General features: G+C 31.0%; 1 long non-coding RNA gene across 1 annotated transcript; it reads left to right on the top strand.

Moving 5' to 3' along the window:
- Nucleotides 1-557: 557 nt before the first annotated feature.
- Nucleotides 558-2,071, top strand: LOC141484184 (uncharacterized). The gene is made up of 2 exons (XR_012466516.1): nucleotides 558-1,295; nucleotides 1,598-2,071. It is a non-coding gene; the product is annotated as an uncharacterized lncRNA (long non-coding RNA).
- The last annotated feature ends 6,046 nt before the right edge of the window (nucleotides 2,072-8,117 follow it).

The following is an 8,117-nucleotide window of genomic DNA, read 5'->3' as shown; positions in this document are numbered from 1 at the left end:
AATTTTCTGCAGGCTCACCTGATACTTACTGATACTCTATTCCAATTGAATTGTAATTTGTTTTGAAAGTTTCATTTAATTTTTTGCAAGATTTTTTTAATAAAAGTTTGGTGAAAAAATACTATTTTAAATATTTGGAATGTGCCCTCCAGAGTTCCGGGATATGCAACAACAATTGATTGCAACAATAAAACAAATAAGTATAAAATGAATGACCCACACAGCACTAGATATTCATGGAATATTCCCTGTATATCATAAAGCGAACGTATATATTCCAAATATTCATAGAATATTCTTGGAATATATACATGCCTTTAGAATATTCATAGAATATGCTTGAATGAATATGGCAGGATTATTCCCGAAAGAATGTGCATAGAATGTCTATAAATGGATTATTCTCCCTTGAATATTCTAAGAATATTGTCGCTCGAATATACCATATGGTATATTCTTAGAATATATCCCCACGGTATATTTTGGAATATTCTATACAATGGAATTTTGAATTATCTTATAATAACGTATTCAAATAATTCAATATTTTTAAAAACAAAAATATTTGAAGATCTTAATCGAATGCATAACCTAATGTATATAACCCTGATAGTGTTAACCAGTTTTTGAACTCAACGCAAAGATTCTGGATGAATTGCTCCAACAGCAACTGTTGGAAACGACAAAAAAATTTGAATGGGCCAATAAATGAACCAATTGCATCAATAAATTGGTTAATTCTCATCCTATTTGTCTTTTTGTATTTGAAATTATTTAATTACAAAGCGAAAAATCTTGGAAACAGAGAAATGGGGAAGTGAATAATTGGAGTAAACGTTTCTCATTGGTCAATTGAAGTGTAGCGCGCGACAGGCGAATAAGCTCTGTGAAAGCGCCTGTCCCTTAATGCATGGTACATTTGCGTTTGCGTTAAATTCGACATTTGATTCAACATGGCGGTTGACGTGGCAGGTTCGCGTGTGTAATGCATGGTGTGTTGGTGTTATTATCAAAGTATAATTCTGTCACGTTCAGTGTACCATTTATAATTTGGGGTTGTCCAATTTGCAGTACAGCGAATAGTTTGATTTTGGATCTTCAAACAGGAGAGTTGCATCTATTCAGTCTTCAAGAAAAGTAAGTAAAATGCAATAGTATCGATAGTAAAGTCATGGTGATTAACCTACTATACCTCATTTTAGGTTCGAGGAGAGTTGGTGTGTGGGATTTGTTGGTTTGACTAAGTACATGTTTGAACTAGAGTGATTTCAGTTGTGTATCTTCAATAGAGAAAAGTAAGTGAATTCACACATTCTTTTGTATCATTTGTTTTCATAATTTTTATCACTCGTTTTCACGATAGTATCAATTTGCCCAAAAGGAAACAGAGTGGTACCTGGTACAGGCAGGTGCGCCAAGGAACTGAAAACGTAATGATTACTTTTTTACAAGACAATGCATGTTGTTCTCCAAGTCATAAAATATTGTAAATGTTCATGAGTAACCTATGCGAAAAATATCTATTTGATTTTTATTCCAGTTTTATTGTGCCACTTTCAAATAGTGATAATGAACGTTAGTGTACATTTTGTTCCAGGTATTACTATTGAAACACTGGCTAATGCATTGTTGGACAAATTTAAGGAAAACTTTTCTGGTGAGCAAAGTTTGAATAACTTTAAGTAAGTGAAATTCATTGAAGAACCCATCATACCACTCATTTTAATTACTTCATTTGTGGGTTTATTTTTCTAAGTGAGAAACCTAACCTAACTTATTTCTTGATGTGATACACTTTTTCTTTTTCAATGAAATGATATATTTATTATTTTTTAATTAGTGCTGATGAATTCACAGAGTTGTTTTTTTTGGCATATTTTTTAGTATACATTTGTTTGAGAGTAGGAACATCCTAATTTGAATACATTTCTAATATTTGTAATATGACAGTATTCAGGAATATTTTATTCAGTGAATAAATATTTTGAATTAGATTTTTTATTTTTAATATTGGTTGAAACGTCAAATATTTCAGTGTATATTGTTTTTAAAATATATTTGTTTATGAATATTATGTGTTTTATTACTTGTGTGAATCTTGTATCAAAATGCAATATATACATGCCTAATAGCGGTTACTCGTCACATTCTTGGAATATTCCAAATATTCCTAGAATATTCATAAAATATATTTAAAGAATATTCTATGGTGTTTCTCTATTGTATATTCCTACAATAAACTAAGAATATCCTGAATATTTTATGAATATTCCTCGGGTTCTATTCCTGGAATATTTTTAATAGAATATACCTTAGATATTCTAAGTATATTATAAGATATTCCAAGAATATTCCCAAGGAATATTCTTAAAATATATCAAAGGTTCGCCAGGAGCACTTCCAGGGAATATTCTCCAGAAGATATATATATCCATGGCATATTCATAGCATAATACAATATCCTTAAATGTATATTCATGAAATATACCTGGAATATCTATTGCTATGTGGGGAAATGAAATCGACCTTCAAGTTTTTGTGGGATTTCTTTCTTTTCAGTCTAACAATTGAATATATAAAGAAGGAGTCTTTATTTTATTTATTTATTCGATTCCAACTAGACAACTACATATGGACACATGCTATTTTCAAATTATAATAAAAAATTGTGGAAAATATGTTCATTTTCACCATCTACACCATTCAATGTATAATTGGAACCTCCTTGGAACTTTGAAAATTATTAATTTATTTAGTTTATTGCAATTCAGATACAACCAGACAAAGAGTCCACTAAAGTATCCACAAAAATATTTCAATGATTATGTAACATATAATGTTGACATTTTCATTGTGATGAAATAAGTTTGTTTTGATGTTAATAATATCACAATTGCGAGAAGACTGCTTTATTTTCGATTTCATAGAATACATAAAAAACCTAGACACACAGCTGTGTTGTGGAAGCGGTGGTGCTGAATGTTTACATTTATACAGTATACGTGACATTGTTAATAAGAAAAATATACGTATAAGCAGATGAGATACCAAAATTAGAATATTATGAAAGTCATTTGAAATAATGATTTGAAACACACTTCGTAAAAAAAACGTTGTGTTCACTGTAGGAAAAAATATTTTAGAGTATGTGTAATTTTTTATTAAGATGAACGAAAGATATCGATTAGATAATTGAACATTTTCTGAACAATTCTACATAAAAGAGATTTCTGCGACGAATTTGTTTGCTTGAAGAGTATGTGAAATACATTGTTTTTCTTGAATGCCGATCAGGAACATTAATTTCAATTTAATTTAAAAGGGTTAGAGTTGTCTATGGTGTTGTTCGTGATTTTATGTAATAACAATATATCCAAAACCTCTCTTCTATTTGATAGGGATATCAGTCTGAAAGATATTATGACATTATCGATTTCACCATTGTAGTGATTACTGAAAAGTAATAATTATAATAATCCGATAATTCAAATTATATATTATTATGAATATATCAACCTTTTTCAATTTCCTGACGTCTATAAGCAAAAAAACTATGATATGGTATTTGTCTTGTCAAAACAATATTGACTCTTTTCCGTAAGGTGGTGCATTAATTATTCTTTAATCTTAGAATCCCAACATTACCCAATCATACCTAGAATTATTATATTATATCCGTCATGGGGAATCTAATGAAAACATCAGCAAAAAAAAAAAGGGGATCGAATTTTCGAAAATTCACTTCATTCATAGTCCATGGAAATTTTCTACAATTTCCACTTTTTCGCCACTCTAGACGTCTTGGCATCATCGTTTTTAGATCTGATTTGTCAAAACATTCATAAATATTACTGGATTTTTTTCCAACACCAAATCGTTATTTTTAACACCTTTTAAGATAGATTAGAGTTTATCTTCCTCTTTGAAGATGATCACTTGGTGATCAAAACACGTGTCGAGGTGTTAAAAATAATGATTCGGTGTTGGGAAAAAACTCCAGTAATATTCATTACTGCACCAAAGGTTCCAAACAGTGCATCATGAAAAACATTCATACACAGATTATTCAGTGAATAAGTGAAATAAACTCCAGAGTGTGATTCTGTATGAAAAAATAATGACATTTTACTGTATAACTTTTATCCGCAAATACTTAGTTTTCCGATATACAGGTTGTTGAAGTTTTACTTAAAAACTGACTATTTATTTATTGTTCTGGAACCGGTCAAGCTATGCAAATTAAATTTGGAGAGGTAGTTAGTTATTGCGCATTTTCTGACATGCAAATAAAAATTTTATGTTCATCATTGGCGCGCATACAGGTAATGAGCTCAAACTAAGAATCATTTCTGAATTACTCGTTCAATTTGTGACAAAAATTTCCCCCTTGACTTTTTTTTGTATGGGCGCCGTTTTTATATAAATAAATAAAACATTTTCACGCGTATTTGTCATTGTTATTCTAAAACTGTTCTGAAATTGTTTTTTCTCTGTCAACCGCCTGCTCCCTTACGGCAACCCTCAGAAGTCTTCGAGAGACTTGTGCGAAGCTAGTAGGCTACTGTCAACATTCTCAAAAACGAATAATTCAACGAAATATCAAATTAACGTTTCATCATTATTAAGCTTCCAGTTTGGTATATAATATAAATATCAATAAGTAATTAATTTTATCGGAAAGACTGAAAAATTATACAAATGTGGAATTGTCAGAGATGCATTTTGTCCATAGAGTAACCTGCAACACATAATCGAAAAATTGCCAACATATTGAATGTAAGCAACTTCACTATATTCAAAATTCTTACAGAACAGCAATTGTATCCGTTTCATATTTAACGTGTGCAAGCTCCACTACCTAGAGACTTTTTTCCTCACGTAGTTTTTGCCATTGGATTCTTCATCAAATTGTTCACATTCTTAATTTTTCAAATGGCGTTTTGTTTACTTACGAAGCTAATTCTGGACGATAATGTATATGAAATTTCCATATCACTTCTGGACTGAGAAAAATCCACGTGGAATATTTGAAGCTCATTTTCATCATCAATTTTCAGTAAATGTATGGCTTGGGGTAATTGATGATTATATTTAGCGACTTTTACTTTCATTTTCTACATGAAGAGTTACCTGTTCTTTTTGAAGAAATGTCTCTACAGCTGAGACAGCACTTATGGTTGATTCATGATGGTGCACCAGCCCATTTTAGCAATAATATACGTATTCACTTAGATACATAATATCCAAATCGTTGGATAGGTAGGGGAGGTACGGAACATCGGCCTGCTCGATCGTCGGATTTAAATCTTCTACATATTTGCATTTGGATTTTCTCAAGTCGTTGGTTTATTCCTCTCTCATCGAAAATGTAGAAGACCTTAGGAAACGAATTATAGTCGGCCGTGAGGCAATAAGAAATACATCAGGAATATTTACGTGAATACGACAATCAATGAAGGAAGAGTTGAATCTTGTATAACGTCTGAGAGAGGTCATTTTGAACATTTGTTATAGCTATGCGCCTATTTATTTATGAGTGTTATTTTCTGTTGATATTCTGGTTTGATGTAATTGAATTAGAAAGTTCCTAATAGTGTATTGAAGAAATGAAAAGTATGCGTTAAGATATTTTTTTTGCATAAAAACGGCCCTCCATATGAAAAAAAGGTAAGAGAGATTTTCTGTCACAAATTGAACGAAGAATTCAAAAATTATTGTTAGTTTCAAATATCTCACATTCGTATCTGACATACCAGTTTTTCTTAAAAAAAAAATGAGATCATTACCCGTACGCCCGCCACTGATGAACAAAATTCTCAATTGCATGTAAGAAAATGTGCAATAACTACCCCTTGAAGCCCAGCAAATTTCATTTGCATACCTCGACTGGTTTCAGAGCAATAAATGAATAGTCAGTTTTTAAGAAAACCTTAACATCTGGTAACCACAAATACGAAGAATTCGCGGACAAAAGCTAGAGAGCAAACTGTCATAATTTTTTTATACAGAATCATCTCCGGAAGTTTGTCGCACTTATTCACTAACACCCTGTATAAGTGAGTACATCTAATTTTGGCCCAAATTCATTTCAATCATATGGAATGAGAGAAATTTTAAAACAAAATCCTATGGCAAAAATGAGCTAACGCTTGATAGTGGATTCGAAGATATCATTTATTCATCAATTATTTGGGTAACATTGAATTTCTCTATAATAAGTCTAAGCAAAAAACTAATAGAACTATATATTTTCTCGTGTCGTGATACAGAATATTGAAAAAAAACATTTTATTTCTCTATAATAAGTCTAAGCAAAAAACTAATAGAACTATATATTTTCTCGTGTCGTGTTACAGAATATTGAAAAAAAAAACATTTTTAGAAAATGTTCAACACCTTGTACCTCAAAAACTATACAGTCCCATGTTCATGTGCACTATTTTATTTTGGTGATGAGTAACATCGACCATTGAACAATACTTTTTCGAAAAACCTTTTCTCGAAATATACACGAATTCAATTCAATGCTCGAGATGAAATTGAATATACAAAACATAACATTCAGGTGAATGTAAAAATGTTTTCTTCGTTGCAGTAGATTTATTCGTCGAAACAGGATGGATTTGAACATTGATAAAGTTATATCTTAGATATAAATCTGTATTATCAGTATCCATGTTCTCTCCACCATATACTATTGATTACAGTTTTCGTGTAACAACGTCTGAAAAACCAACCACTTTGAAATATTCAATGGCACCATTCCACTTCGGATACAGCAAATATACAAGGTACACATTGAATACGTTGAATAAATCACACCACGATATCTCACTTGGTTCACGATTAGGTCTCTTTAGTTTTTAAATTCAGCGTTTATGTGAAGAGTTTCCAATAATTTTTATCAAATAACAATTTTACTGCGATTTCCAAAAAGATCATAGGTAATTTACACGCTAGATAAATTGCCAATAATCTCTATTGAAATATTTCAGGACTATCGAATCAATCCATACAACTGAAATATAAAGAAATATTGTCAAAGGCTCTTGACAATGTCTGCAGGAGAGCAATCAAATCAATAGGCACGGAACTACTGAATATCATTTGAATATTTTCCATCAATTGTGTCATTTTCAATATAAAAGCACCTTTTTCCACAGTAAATAGAATTTTCTCGCCTTTTCATAATCGTCAGCTGCATTTACATGAGATCACTAAAAAAAAGTAGCCTGAAGTGTAGATAATATCGAAATTAATATGAATATCCCAACATGAATTCATAATCAGAATGCAAATTCAAAATTCCCGTAAGTTAAAATGAAGAGTGATTTTCAAATCACAGGATATTGGATTCTACCACAGTTCTTGTGATGTCAAAGTAAATTGATTGCGATTTCAATATGTGAATTCACATAGTGGCTCAGTGAAAACACAAAAAGTCTGTACTTACAATGCCATCCACAACATGACCGATTGACTGTGATTTTTCATTGTAATATTGCTTCTTAAATAGAATCTCACAAAAAATATTTGTTCTTTTACCTTCATATATCGAGAATTCTCCGGGGTAACATGGAATTTCACAAAATTGATATCAACGTGCTTGTAAAAATATTAACATTATATACACCATCTGAAGCTGGTGCCGACTTTTTGCAAAAACACATTTTTCCCTAAAACTCGATCAACATATTTTGTCGATCTCGCCGAATGCTACTCAAAACTCCCATCAGAACTGCTCTGAGATTCCTTTCTGTCATTCGAAATTTTGGTTTTTCGAGTTTCGCATAAATAAATTGAAAAGTTTCGATTTTTCGATAAAAGTCTAATGACATATTCTGTATAACTCGCCGAGTGCTATTCAGAACTTCCATCAGAACTGTTCTGAGATTCATTTCTGTCATTATTCAAAATGTTGGTTTTTAGAATTGCTCACCTTATGATGGCCAATAAATTGAAGTTTCGATTTTTTTATAAAATTCGATTGACATATTTTATAGAACTTGCCTCTCACCAGAACTGAAATATCTCTTGATTTTTTTTCCAAAATGATAATTTTCATAAGTCAAAAATAGATTTTCTTCTTCAATAACTTTTTTATTTCGGCTGAGCTA

Source organism: Leptinotarsa decemlineata, unplaced genomic scaffold (genome assembly GCF_025532065.1).
Source record: "Leptinotarsa decemlineata unplaced genomic scaffold, Ldec_3_MD MMD2_tig00005002_RagTag_RagTag, whole genome shotgun sequence".
NCBI lineage: Eukaryota > Metazoa > Arthropoda > Insecta > Coleoptera > Chrysomelidae > Leptinotarsa > Leptinotarsa decemlineata.
This window is presented reverse-complemented; position numbering and strand designations above follow the sequence as displayed.